The sequence below is a fragment of the Nymphalis io genome, chromosome 16 (genome assembly GCF_905147045.1).
Source record: "Nymphalis io chromosome 16, ilAglIoxx1.1, whole genome shotgun sequence".
NCBI lineage: Eukaryota > Metazoa > Arthropoda > Insecta > Lepidoptera > Nymphalidae > Nymphalis > Nymphalis io.
In genome coordinates, this window is record NC_065903.1 from 229,278 (window position 1) to 244,015 (window position 14,738).

At 33.3% G+C, this 14,738-nt stretch overlaps 1 protein-coding gene and 1 non-coding gene across 2 annotated transcripts in view; both read left to right on the top strand.

The window, feature by feature from the left end:
- The first annotated feature begins 679 nt into the window (after positions 1–679).
- On the top strand, positions 680–751 carry Trnag-ucc (transfer RNA glycine (anticodon UCC)). Its single transcript has one exon. It is a non-coding gene; the product is annotated as a tRNA-Gly (tRNA).
- A 668-nt stretch (positions 752–1,419) lies between these two features.
- LOC126774100 (frizzled-2) overlaps positions 1,420–14,738 on the top strand; it is a 272,688-nt gene continuing 259,369 nt past the window's right edge. Inside the window, exon 1 of the mRNA XM_050495427.1 lies at positions 1,420–1,589. The gene's annotated coding sequence lies outside the window, so the exon portion shown is untranslated. The remainder of the gene's footprint in view (positions 1,590–14,738) is intronic.

Here is a 14,738-nt window from a genome sequence, read left to right on the forward strand (position 1 = left end):
AAATATTAAAATTGGCCAATTCTATCCATTCTTGAGGTCGTCGGCGCCCTTTGAGCCGCAGATCAAAGCACACGAGCTTCTATTAGCCCTGATTACAGCGTCGCTGGAGGGTCTCTCTCACCCCGAACGCGTCGCGCGCATTGTTTCCCGCGTATCCAACGGGTTAAGATGCGCTCTAGAGCCATTGCAAGTTTAATTAGCTCTGTGAGTTTTTTGAGGTTTTTAGCTTGGTATTACAGGTAGCTTTGAACTAAGAGCCGTTAGGCTCAAGAGCCCGTCTCATGTTATGAGCTGGTAAATATGCCGTTTCGTTAGATAGACAATGTTGTGAATTATGATTGGTGTTTTTATATTCTGGAAGTCTTGTACTAGTGTAACATTTTTTTGAAAATATATTTCAGTAGTAGAACAGTAGAAAATATATTTCATTAATACTTAATTCAGTTATTATACTTTTGATCATCGAAGTTTTTTCTTAATCCAAAAAAAATATTACAAAATTAATAGGGTAGAATAAATCTGACATATCAGTCTTTGTATTAACTGAAATATACTATTTTTATTTCAAATAAAGTAAAACACTATTTTCAATATGTATTATTTATTATATATTTATTATAGTAAATTGTATAAAAATAATATGAATAAGTGAGAATAAATTTCAAATTGTCTGTCAGTTGCGTTGGTGGTGTAATGGTCAGCATAGTTGCCTTCCAAGCAGTTGATCCGGGTTCGATTCCCGGCCAACGCACACTTTTTGTATTACTTCAAATTATCGATGATATTTTTTTTTATAAAATCCACAATTATTTAATTTTTTATTTACAAAAATATATGGCTAATAAAAAATACTTATTTTTCTTCTACCGAATTTATTATTTAAACTTGTTACTACTATTATGTTTTATTGATATTATTCAAATTAGAATTATGCCTGTTTTTCGTAACTCACCAAAAGATGGCGCTACTGGATTTTTCGTTAACACACTGTTAACAAAAAATCCAATAACATAAGTTCTCATTTTCGTTGTAAATTAAAAAGAAACACTTCAAAACCAATCTGTGAACAGATCCCTGATACTGTATTTGCTGTCATCCTTAAAAGGGGATTACTTTGATGACTGAACATTTCGTATTTCCCTCTAGCAGATATTAACTGTTTATTGTGACTACACATTTTGTAGACAAAGGATTTCATACGGCTGTGTATTAGTATTCATCACTTTATACGGACAATTTATATATGAATAATAATTATTTATTTCGATGTTAACAGTGTGTAGTTGTAAAAAGATATGACATAAAGTAATTATCGACCAATTGTAGAATTTGGTTAAATTCATTATAATTTTTTTAACAAGTGGGTAGCCATAAATAAATTAATAATATGGCCGAGGCGGTCGAGTGTCTTAAAGATGTGTTGTGAATCTTAACCGAAGATTGTTGGTTCTGTCGCTGGGCGAGATCTAATTTTAATGTGTACATTGTGTAGAAAGTGTAAATTTTTAACTTTATAATTCATAAGTGAGCCGCCCGGTGCGTGTGTGTATCTTGGACTTCGAGACTCCCTTTGGAATATTTTTAACAAGGTAGGAATACTTTCTACTAGTATCACAATATATTTACAACTATATTATGTTTGTTCACAATAACATTGATGACTTTGTTATAATCAAGGGTAAAAATAACCAAGATTCTGACTCCGCAAAGTTAAGAAATCCTTCTTAGGGGAAGGTATTCATGATAAAATTCCGCAGATGTTTCTAACTTTATCAGTTAATAAATTTGAATTAAACTTTCATGCAAGCTATGAATAAATTGAATTGTATTCGATTGACATAACCTTGTATCGATTTAAAATGTTGAAAAGAGTAACTGCTTATTTTCTTACCGGTTCTTGTCGGTAGAATTTACATTCCGAATCGGTGGTAGGTTTAAATTTAATATAATTCTGTAAAATAACGACTTAAAAGTGCTTGTAAAAGCACTTTTTTATATTAAACAAAAGTTTAATATATATTTTGATTTGATTTCTTGTTGGCGTTGAAGAAAATATCTTTTAAAAACCTGCATGTGGCAAGTTAACTTCTGACACACGTGTATATAAAACCCGAATTGGAGCAATGATTTTATTAAATCCAATCTTAACGTTTTTCTAAACCGTTTCAAGATCACATTGCAAGCGAAAGCTAATGATTTGGGAAATAGGACCTTCTATAATTTGAGTAAAAGACGAAATTGAAACTTGGAGGTATATCGATTTTTTTTATAAGATTTTATTAAATTCTCTTGTTAGTGTGTGTGGATCAAATCGTGTGTTGAATTGTATACGTGGAGTGAATTCTACTAACAAATTGTCACTTTATCGCAAACGAGTTGAAACGAAATCGTTGCCGTTTAACCGTTTTCCTAGTCTACTAATACAACGATCACGTTGCGATTCGGTCGAAGATATAGATAAGTAAAATTAGCAGCCGGTTCCACACAAAGGGTTGAGCTGAAATTTTGCAAACACTTTTATTTAGTGTTGCTAATAATACACACTAGTTACTATACTAAAAATATGTTTTAGTACAGATATTAAAAAAGAGGTTTTTTAAAAAGGTTTTATTAAATAAGTTATTTTTTTATTTAAATGCATAGAATATTGTGTTCACTGTTAATATTGTACTTGCTGTTAAGTAATTTAATTTAGAAATATTTTCTAAAAATAAAACTATAATAGACAATTAGTATTCGTAAATTATAATATAACATCGTCAATTTGCCCCGCGCGAGACGAGGCGCGGGGGCTCCAAAACGATCGCAATTAGAGGCAAATTGTGCAGAAGAACTGTTTGTTCAGCCACGCTCCACCGGAAATTGTGTTTTCTGTCAATATCGTTACATTTACTCAACACCGCAAACACCCCTATCACGATGATATAAGACACATAATGGCGTAAAATTAAATAGTGATAAAATTAATAGTTTCGCATGTAATTGTACTATAATACGCTTAAGGCTTAGTATCCAGTGTTTAAACACAGCTCTGAATAGCTTAGGAGGCTTTTCTGGTATTTAAATTAGCTAAAAAAACTGGCCACTAAGAGACGAATCTTAAGTCAAGGTATCATTTTTTTCATATTTTGAGTATTTCAAAAAATTCATAGACAAGCAGCGGGACATTTTCAGGCTGTTACTACTAATATTTACTTACTTCTAAATTTTCGTATTTTTATTTACGCGATTTATAATACTAGTTATTTATAATACTGGTTAGTAACTGTTGATTTAAAAAGCGGCCGTTTTAATAATATGTATCATCATTACGTATGTACCAGGTTAACAGTTACACATCGATTTGGGGATGGGGACAAAACTTAAATTGTTATAAAGTTATGTTTTATAAGTTTACCTTAAAATTTTATCCCTTGGAGAGTAGAGGTTGTTATTATCGCAAACATACGAAAATTTTTATCATAATTTATTTGAAATATCTAAAAATATACCCTAAGTCTTACAATGCCTAACTATAAATTCAGTATACAGTCGGCCTTATCGGAGGCTGAATGCCTAACTCAATATTGATGTAGGTAATACGAAAGGGAATGGGAGTCAATATATCAAATGTGGACACGAGTGCCTCCTTTATGATACGCCCCTTATTTAGAAAAGATGAACAGTCTCTCGCAGCTTTATTACAAATATTGTTTACCGTCCCATTATATGAGAAATATGAAACGAGAATAATCCCAATATATTATATAATAATATTAATTATTTATTTAATTATAATAACTAGTCAATTATATAATATACTTCAATCATTTGATTTACTACTAATATTTACTTAATTTAATAGCTTCTTACAAACACTTGATTCAACATATTTATTACAAAATGGAAACAAATTAAAATGTCTGCCTCTATTTCAAAATATTGTTTTAAATCAATATGTCTATTTGTGAGTTACCAAAATCAAAACAACGCCAAATTTATATCTATCGCTGCTACATAATAATTTAAATAGTTTATATTTATTACATTTATTGTAGCTTTTGAAGAATTTTCGTCATACACTTACAGACTGGCTAAGCTGCGGGTTTTGCTAGTATATAATAAGTTCTGAACGTAGATTTTATTAAAAAGAAACAGAAAATTGAATAGAAAACTTACTCTTTTAAAACAAAAAATCAAAATATAGTTTGTTCAAGTAGGCTCAATAAAAAAAAATAAGCATTTTGAATTATCATTTAATAATTAAAAATTAAGTTACCGTCTCTTCGGGATGCTGACTCTACCGAGATGAACTGTTAAGAAACTTAGTAGTTACTCTGAACATAATATAAAATTTCATAACAATAAAAAACAATTCATTTTATATATCCTGCATATTTTACAAGTATGCATATTTTAACATAGTAAAAGATGTAGGCTTAATTTTTTTTTTATAGAATCGGAAGGCGGACTAGCATATGGACCACTTGATGGTAAGTATTTACCAACGCCCATAGACATTAGCATTGTAAGAAATGTTAACCATCGTTTACATAGCCAATGCGCCACTAACCTTGGGACCTAAGATTTTATGTCCGTTGTGCCTGTAATTACAATTACCCTTCAAACCGAAACACAACAACACCAAGTACTGCTGTTTTGCGGTAGAATGATGAGTGGGTGGTACCTACCCAGACGAGTTTGCACAAAGCCTTACCACCAGTGTACCATCAGTGTGTAATAAATGACTGCTTTTCAACAGGAAGAATATTTGGACTTTGTGGCGTCACGAACTTGGTGGTACATGAGTAATAAGTGTATTTTTAATACTAGTGTATATACTAAATATATTGTATTATTATAATATTACTTTCAAAGACTACCACTATCTACTACCAAGAATTACAAATGAAATCAACAAGAAAGTTTTAATATTGTTACTAAACAACAAAGAAATGTCCAAACTCGAACTACCGCACAATATAATTGTTATGTAAATGTTTAAATATAATTTGTTAAATATAAATACTCGTACATATATGACTAGCTATCGCTTGGTATGCGCTGCAAATGAAATGCCTGTTTAAATTTATTTGTAAACTGTTATCGAATACGACTGGGATAAAGCATTTTCCTCGCTCAAATGTATAGTAATTGTCACGGCGATTGGTTGAACGGTGTAGCTGTACAATAGCGCCATCTAGTGGCGAGTTGCAACAAAGAGTATAAATAATAAATTTTATTTCTCAAAAGGGTTTATAAATTTATTCAGTCTACACAGAAAATAACTTATGCAATAATTAAAGTTACCAAAACATTTTAGAGTACAGTCGAGTCGTCCTAGCTAATTTATAAGATTAACTTAATTATGGCTTCATCCTCCTCCCAAGTGCGAGTAATTAGTTTACAGTACAAGTAATTTTAGTACCATTTATAAGCAATAACAATAATGCTTACCACAAGTAGTAATAAAAACCTTATCTATTAAAGTACATATTGCACGTGACAACTTAAATAGTTAACAGTCTACCTTCGAAGTAGGTACCATTAATTTCAAACAGATAGACCAACCTATTTTTTTATATACAAGTCTCATAACATAGACAGTTATGAAGTGCGTCGATTCGCTTTACAGTTTACACAAGTAACATGGGAAGGTTTTCTTAAGACCGAATGAGTCGCGGGATTGCGACGACAAACAGCGATAGCACAAATGAGCTGAAAGGAACTAGGTCGCCACCGCCGACGCGGGTCGTATTCTGATCAAGTCGGTAATGTTACGACGGAGAAATTATAGGAGAGTCCTTGCTTTTCATTTTCAATTGTACTATTAATGCTTAAACTACGATACTCGATTCTTTGAATAGTTTTACGTAAAGTCGCTTTTCCGATTCATTCGTTTGTTAGTTACTTCTTCGGAACTACTTGATGAGTTTTGATGTGATTTTCGATAATTTGTTCGAAAAGGTTTTAGTATAAAATACGTATATATGTAATTTGATGATAGTTGAGAAATTTGATTTTTGCAATAAAGTTTTAGGGTAAATAATGACGTATATTGACTAAATTATAAGATTTAACTAGATCAATCCGCGTTGCTCATTTCTAAATAAAAGCTTATTGGGTTTAATGTTAAGATATATTCAGTACCAGCCCGAAGTTGGTAGTGTCACATTCCCACGACTGGGTTTTCCTGTGACTGATCTTTTTCCGATCGAACTGTATTGCTGTCCCATTGGTTTTTGTTTTTGTGCGTTATCACGTCTCCCGTACAGTTAGCTTGTCTTTTTTGAGACGCCGCCGCGGGCCATAACGGCCAGAAAGACTTCATAGTTCAGTATCCCATAATTTTTTGTTTTATTCAAATACGACAATAGTTGTGTGGTAACAGTTATACAAATAACTTGCACTTGAATCTTTAAAAACTTTAGTAGCAGTATTAAAAAAAACTATTACTAATAATAAAGGCTCTTAGACCTATAAAACAAATCAGTACTTTAATATTTAGTTTTTTTCAACGCATCGACGAGAGGCAAGGGCGGTCCTCGTTCCAAGCAATTTAAACAGCAAAAATCGTCAGGTGGTTTATGATTTTTCGGCATAATAATAAATACGAAAGTCATCCAATTAATAATTCCGGTCGAGGCCATCGGCTCTCGACGATAAAATAGTTTTAATTGGATTGTCAATAAATCCTTCATGGGCGGGATTTCGTTGAGACACGGCGAAATTGTTTTCTCTACACGTTCTGTTGGCTTCCGCGATGGGCTCGTGCCTAATGATGTATTAAAACGTTTTATGTATTTTTACCGAGTAGGCTCAGTGAACAGAGTACGTGGATGTTAACAGAATTTTGTATTCAAATCCGAGCAAACATCATTGACTTTAACGTGGTTATTTGAAATTTATAATGATTGTTGCGCTCTGAGGTAATGGATAAAATAATTTCAATACATCACACTGAGAAACAAGAGGCCTTTGTCCTTTGTAGTAGAACTGTTACGAGCTGTTCCTATTACTATACCTTACCGTTGGATTGCTTAAAATATGTGATTCCATTGGCTCACTAATCCAGATTATATTGTACAGGATACTTCAAACCAAAAGTCAAATTAAAACTTGTTCAACTTTCAATAAGTTTTTAAATATTTTGCTTAAATTACTCGAATTTAAATATAATTTATTTTCTACTTCAAGTTCAAGCCACACCAACAATTGTAACTGAAACGAGTTAAAATGCAAACGCAGTTCACACTTACACCACAATCAAAACGCTCGACGTTTAAAGATGAAGTTTCGAGCACTTTTTCCGAAATTACGCAACCTTTCACCGTTTAAGGAAAGAAAACTAAAGGGCCGAGAAAAAATTGCGATCGTCTTGAGGGCGGTTTCCAGAATAAGTACTGTTCTCGGACTCAGCCCTTTGAGAGTATAATTTGTACGCGCAAATAACCGGCAGGCGCTCTGGAATCCGTTTCCACCAACTTTATACAGCCTTCTTTGATATTTTAAGCTACCTGTGACAGCGGCGCTCGCATTAACCGTTTACTATTACAATTCTTGAATTTAAAATCCACTTTTATCGCGGCTAAGAAATAGTAATATTTGCACAGAGTTTCATAGAACTCGTATTTACCGAAGACCGCAGCTTCAAATTCAGGCATCACTGCTGATTTATATGTGGTTATTACCTCATGCTTGGCGGTGAAGTGAAACATCAATATGAAATCTACACAATTTGGAAAAAAATCTGCCGCTTGTAGATCAACGCTCATTGGAGCAGTGTGGTGAAAAAGGCTCCCTACAAATCCATTTCTTAAGAGGAGATCCCGTTACCATTAATGGAGCTTTACTATTGTAAGTATTAATAACAAACGATATCTATGTAAAGGAAGGAAGGAGTAAAGTCCTCCATGCTGATACACACATGCATGAGATTCCGTCCATTATAGAAACATTTGCAAGTTGAAAAGGAAATTAACGTCGAACTGTGAGTATACCCTTGGTAGTTGAAGTCCTGCGACGTCGCCGATGTCAAACGGTCTGTCCCTTTCTCATCGGCGGCACTACACACGAGTGACTTTCATTAGACAACAAGCCCCGAAACAAAAACGAGTGTACGCAACAATTCGCCCTAACTACTTCAAGTTGAACCTCCTACCCCTCGCCCCGCTTAAAAGCCATTACTCGGTCCTTTGATGTGCGCCGCTCTGCCTACGTTTCGACTGGCCACTTAAAACTATTGCCGAGCTCTTTGGGTATAGACATTTTTTACTTTTTTTTCGCAAAGAAATTTTCCAACTTAAATGAACACATTTTTTATTGTTGTGTTTTTATATATGAGATAGTCAACTTTGTAAAGTATTTAGTCACCTTTTGATTCTTTTTAATCAAAATTTGTTGTGCTTCGTAATTTTGGCTATGTCAAGTAACTGAATAAATTATATTTCTTTTTGATTTTTTTTCTAATTATCAATAAACATACATTCATCAAATCCTTCTGTCAATCTGTCTGTTATTTAAAAATACATTCACTCATGTGATTATTTTTTATATCTATTTCTCCTACACAAAATATTTTACCTTTTGTAAAGATTCAGTTAACTTGCAACTAATTGCAATTAAGAATGATTGAGGTTTGAATAAAATAAAATTAAAATAGTAACACTCAATACATATTGTGTAATGTTATGTACCTATGTACGAAAAAATATTTTGTGAGAAAATGTAATCCTCATAACATTGGTACAAGGAACAAACACAAACTAATTACTCCTGTTACTCGACTGCATAGTCAGTAACTCTTTTGTGGGGCAATGTATACGCTTCTACACCGGGATCCCAGAGAGCGTTCAAGAAACCTCTGCCGCTAAATTAAAAAAATTGTAAAGGAACGCATGTGTGCAAAAAGTTTTTTATAAATAATTAGTGAGCTAATGGATGATAGCACACATCGGTAATGGGATTTGGGAATTAAACGATCGCCTCGTGGGTATTTCTTTTTATATTGATTATTTGTAAACAAATAAACTGAAACGAAAATCCCGCTGAGTGACTTTCACCGGTTCCTTTCAGGTATAGGTATTTTTTTTTCGAACTGGTTGTAGTTTTTAATTTGACAACCAACGTGGTATGCTTCTATATTGAATAAATGATTTTGACTTGATTTATAGATAAATCAACAATTTTTTTTAAAACAAATTAAGAAAATATTATTTTAATAGACTTTGAATTATTTATGCCGGTGGTACAGCTTCGAACTGGCCTGTATGGGTCGCTACCATCCTATTTTTTCTACCGCCAACACGTAACCGAGAAATTAATTATTATTAACTTTTTGTAGTTAACACCATTGAGTGCAAGAAATGCGAGTATAGATAGAAAGAGACCAATTACCGTGCGGTAATACTCGTTTGCTCGTCTGCCTACAAATGCAGTCGGATAAAAACCGAATGAATTTCTGAAATCATGTATGGTTTCGATTACGAATAATGGATTAGTAAATATTACTTTTTTAAATATGTTTTATAATTGAATTACGATGAAATACGCTTATTAGTTCAATTATTAATGAAAGGAAACCATTATTATACATATTAAAAAAAAGTTGATTTATAAATATGATACTTTTTTTATTTACTTAGTAAATAACTATAAAGTATACAAAGTTATAAAGTAGGCGAGGGCCAGTTATAAAAATTGTAGCATTGTATTGTAAGAGGCGATGTTGGTATTTATAACGCACTTGTAACTCTACATACATAATGGGTTGTCGTTTTATTGTCCCGCAAGGAAATGTATTAATTTATAATATGCTTCTATTTTCCCTAAATATTCGTTATTAAATCATAAATGAAAATATTTTTTTCAGAACATAATATACTTCGTCGTCACATCAAAGTATTATATTTTAGAAATTAAGGATTTAATGTCATGGGGGTTAAGATAGTTTGTTTCTTCGTAATATACAAGACAAGGCTTGTGTGAGTGAGACAGTAATGAGCAATATATTATATTGAATTATTGCATTTACCATTAAAATGAGAGCGTGTTTAAAATTAGCTCTTCAGCTGTACTCATTAGTTATATATAAGCATGCTGTTATATACTCTAAAATAAAAAAAAGTAATACTATTCAGAAATTTTTGCGTTCAAACCATTTCACAGTATCAATTTCAAATATTTACTACGACGACATATTTGACAATGTATTATTTGAGAGTTCTGTTAAACTGAAATGTACTAGAGATTAATAATACATCGGTTATTTGATAACAATCTATCACGTGAATGAAGTATGTTTACGGACACGTGCTACTAAGTAGCAATTGTCTTATAATAGCATGCTTTAATAATTATACGCTTATATGGAAATATAATGTGTCCTTGTTGATGAACATGAAATCGTCAATAAATTCTTAAATATTAAAAATAAAAACAAACATTGCTAATGATCTCAACATTAGTATTCGAACGATAATGATGTCCCAATCCACTTGCAGGCAGACCCATGTTGTTAATTAGCTGAGATAGGTTTGGATTTCGCGTAGTAATTAGCTAGACCTTTGTGAAGGCGGTCTTTGATACCTGTTGTATTGGCTCTCGCAGTTTGTCTCGGTATTCGTCGTTGTGATTACTAATTTGTGCTCATCGTGAAGCCATGATGTTACTTCCGCTGTCGCAGAATGATAGTATCATTTTAATGACATTTCGATACCTTTAACGGGACTATATTTTGTATATTGTTCTATTTATTTGTATGTTCTTGTTTGTATCTACAAAATAAAAATCCATGCGAACGAAATCAGCGTTATTTATTCTACTGACAAAAAACTTGCTTTTGAGCGAAGTAGATTACTCATAGATTATAATACTAAGTCTTAATTTTTTTAATTATAATATTTATACGTTTATACTTCACAGGTTAAGTGACAAGCTCGTATAAAACGAATAAATAAATATATATATTGAATATAATAATTATTCGACGAGTTACAGTAATAGACTGAGCAAATATGTTTAAATAAAATACTTTATAATTATAATATAAATCGTTGTAGAGATATATTAAAATACAATTACTCCAGTATCCCTTAAGGCGCGTGTCATCCGATGAGATCTTTCCGAGCCGATGACTCAATGCGATCGGGTTTTGAGAACCTGTCAAAGTATCCTTTGTGTGTAGGAAATGATGTGGAGACCGTTAGACGCCGGCCATACTTACATGTGTAAAAATATACTCGAGATAATATATATACCAAAAGCTTCTACCGTATTATTTACATTAAATGCAAGATACATATAAAAACACGACGACATTGTCATCATGGCGGAGACTCTGCAGGATTTGGAAGAGATGCTAAACAGCCTGAGCGATTCTTCAAGACAAGTAGGTCTCGGGATGAACATAGAAAAGACCAAAATTATGGCAAACCGACATGTATCCCCGAGACCAGTGGTCGTAAATGCAGGAATATATCTACCTGGGCCAAACTATACAACTTGGCCGGCACAACTTTGAGAAGGAGGCTAAAAGAAGAATACGTTTGGGCTGGGCGGCATTCGGGAGGTTACGTTATATTTTTGAATCGTCGATCCCACAGTCGTTTAAGACCAGGGTCTTCAATCAGTGCGTCCTACCTGTAATGACTTACGGTGCCAAAACGTGGACACTTACCGTAGGACTGGTCCACAAATTTAGGGTCGCTCAGCGAGCAATGGAACGCGCGATGCTTGGGGTTTTTCTGGCAGATAGAATCCGAAATGAGGACATTCGCCAGAGAACTAAAGTCACCGACATCGCGCGTAGAATTAGCTCGCTGAAGTGGAAGTGGGCTGGTCATGTCTCCAGACGCATTGATGGCCGATGGAGCCGACACGTGTTAGAGTGGAGACCACGCTTAGGCAAACGTAGTGTAGGACGCCCTGTGACAAGATGGGCCGATGATTTAAAAAAGGTGGCAGGTTCGGGATGGATGCGGACTGCCCAAGATCGGGATGGTTGGCGTTCTATGGGGGAGGCTTTCGTCCAGCAGTGGACGGCAAAAGGATGAAAAAAAAAAGAAAAAAAAACATATAAAAAGTGCTATATCAAAAATAACTACTAGGTAATAGCATACACAGTACGAGTTCAACAACAGCCCATAAAAATCTCACTGCCAGTGGGGTAGCCATAGCAGCTAAGGTCTTCAATTTATTCAGAAGATGTGTCATATGACAGATGTCTATATGACATATTTTCATACAAACTAAGAACTTTACGGCGTTTACTTTACCGATCAGGAGATGAATTAAACCCAGAAATTATATTTTTAATATTTATAATGAATAAAACATATGTATCCCAATGATTTGGCGATGGTAAATAGATCATAGACAAGTAATGAACTTTTTAAAGTCGTTTACTATCCAAAAAGGCTAAGACAAGTCATACGGTAAAAGACTCCGAGCAAATAAGGCGATATGAGCTAAAAAATCGCTGTTTGCATTCCGGTAGTGAATTTCAGTGAAGATACGGCGATTGCTTCATCTAGCATTCTCTTTGCCCCCGTCTTTAGCATCGACTACAGATGTCAGGGCGTGTGACACTGAGGACGGCGCTTAAAAATCCAGAGAGATTTTTATTGTATAAAGTAGTCCAAAAAACCAATTTGACTTTATTCTTCTTTTAACTTCATTTATTATTTAATTTAAATCTTATATTAGAAATATTATTTGATAAGGCTTATTCCACAATACAAAAATGTATGATAGATAAAAAGGGTTCGGGTTCGTATCCGTTTATTTCCAAACAGTTTAACTGTAAGCAATAGTATGTATTCCTTAATGCTAATAATTTACTTGAATAACGAATATTTTGATTACATTCGATTCTCAATTTTTAACATGTTATTAGGGATAAATTGTGATTCTTTCGTCAAGTGACTCAGGCATTAATACCAGAATTTCGCTCAAGAAATATAAGTATATATAAAAACTAAATATAAAATAATGTCGTACGATGTAGTAAAATAAACATATTTACTATTTCTTTATTGGCTACGCAGTAGTTACACGATAGTAAATATTTGACGTGTATAATAACACTTTAATTAAAAAAGGCGACATGAGGAACTTTACATTTTCATTGTTATTATAAGAGTGGTTCACACTTTACAAATATTCAATCGAAGCGATAAATCTTTATCCCCTATACTATCATTTATATTACATCTCTCCCCATAAAAACTTATAACGGCCACTAAAAACTATCAAACAACTATAAATTTTACAATAACTACTTCTACAAATTTTAGCAAAGCGTCTTCAAGATCGATTCTTTATAGCTTCCCTGACGTTTCAGACGCGCAAATGCACCCCTAGTGTTACCTTCCCTCGGGATCTTCCATCTCTTTCTCATTCATAAGAAAACATACCTCTGTCTCTTACAGTGGAAACGTCATTGCGTGGCGCATTGTCTGAACCCACACCAAAATATAATTTAAAATCTAAACACATATTCCTAAAGTTGAATTTTATTTGATCAGGAACTGTTGAAAGGAAATTGGCATTTACATCGAGAGTAGAAAAGCCAGTTTTCCGCGGCAGAATTTGAAAATGGAATTCAACTGAATACCAAAGCCACGTTAGCGTTGCTTTCCTTCGTCTTATGTTTATATTTATGGCCTTTGAAATAAGGGTTATATTTGTCAAAGGTATGATTTTAATAGTGCAATTTGAAAGTGTTGCTTTGCACGCTTGGAACACAAGCCGCCGGCCGCATTCGTTGACATGTACCGGCACGCGAATGTTTTTGTTTCATTCTTTTTTCAAATATTAGTTTTTTTAATGTGACGTTGACTTTTTGAACTGATAGGAATGGAGTGGCCAGTGTTTTCCGTGTGACAATAGTGCAAAAAGTTTTTGTTTACAGTGTAAGGAAATATTTTTATCGGTGGCCTGTTATTTGTATACGAAATAAACTTTAGGAAACTTTTTATAGTAAAATTTTATAATAATGAAAACTAATTTTAAGTGATAATATTTTTAAAACATTTACTTAAAATAATCATCATTATATAACCACAACAAACCCAAGGTATGTGTTATTTAAATATTTTTTTTACTTTGATAAAGACATAAATTGTTTGTTATGAAAGTGATGTGCATTAGGTTCAGGTGAAGCGTGGGTCGTTGACCCCGTCGCTATGGTTACGGCGGCCAGCGTAGAGGCCTCGGCCCTGAAATGGGGCTTATTTCTGCAATTACTTTAGGGTGCCTCACTGGGTATACATTTATATATACAGATAACATCGCAATAAGCGATTAATATTGTTTCAATGTACAGTTTAATAAAATATTATGTATATTTACAAATGTTTGCTGTAACTACCAAAACAGAAATATATGACAATTTATACATTATAGATACTAAAGACAGTTTTATAATATATGGGTATCCTATAACAACAGATAATGTTACGATACAAGCTCTTGACAATTCCAACTTCCTAAATGTGACCTCTATAAAAGTTTAACTTTTTCACTGTAATCCGGAACAGTATTGAAACACATTGAAAATGTGTGTTTATTATTAGGCTGTATGCATTTCAACCCTTGTGTATATTGGTAGTTGTTATGTTTATACATAGTAAAGTACATGCCCTACTGCCGGACAAAGGCCTCCGCTTCTCTTGGGCTAAGCTTTGGAGTTTACTGAGCTATCTAATGTGGTTTGCTAGACATATGTGGCAGAATTTAATGCAAAAAAGGTAGATTTT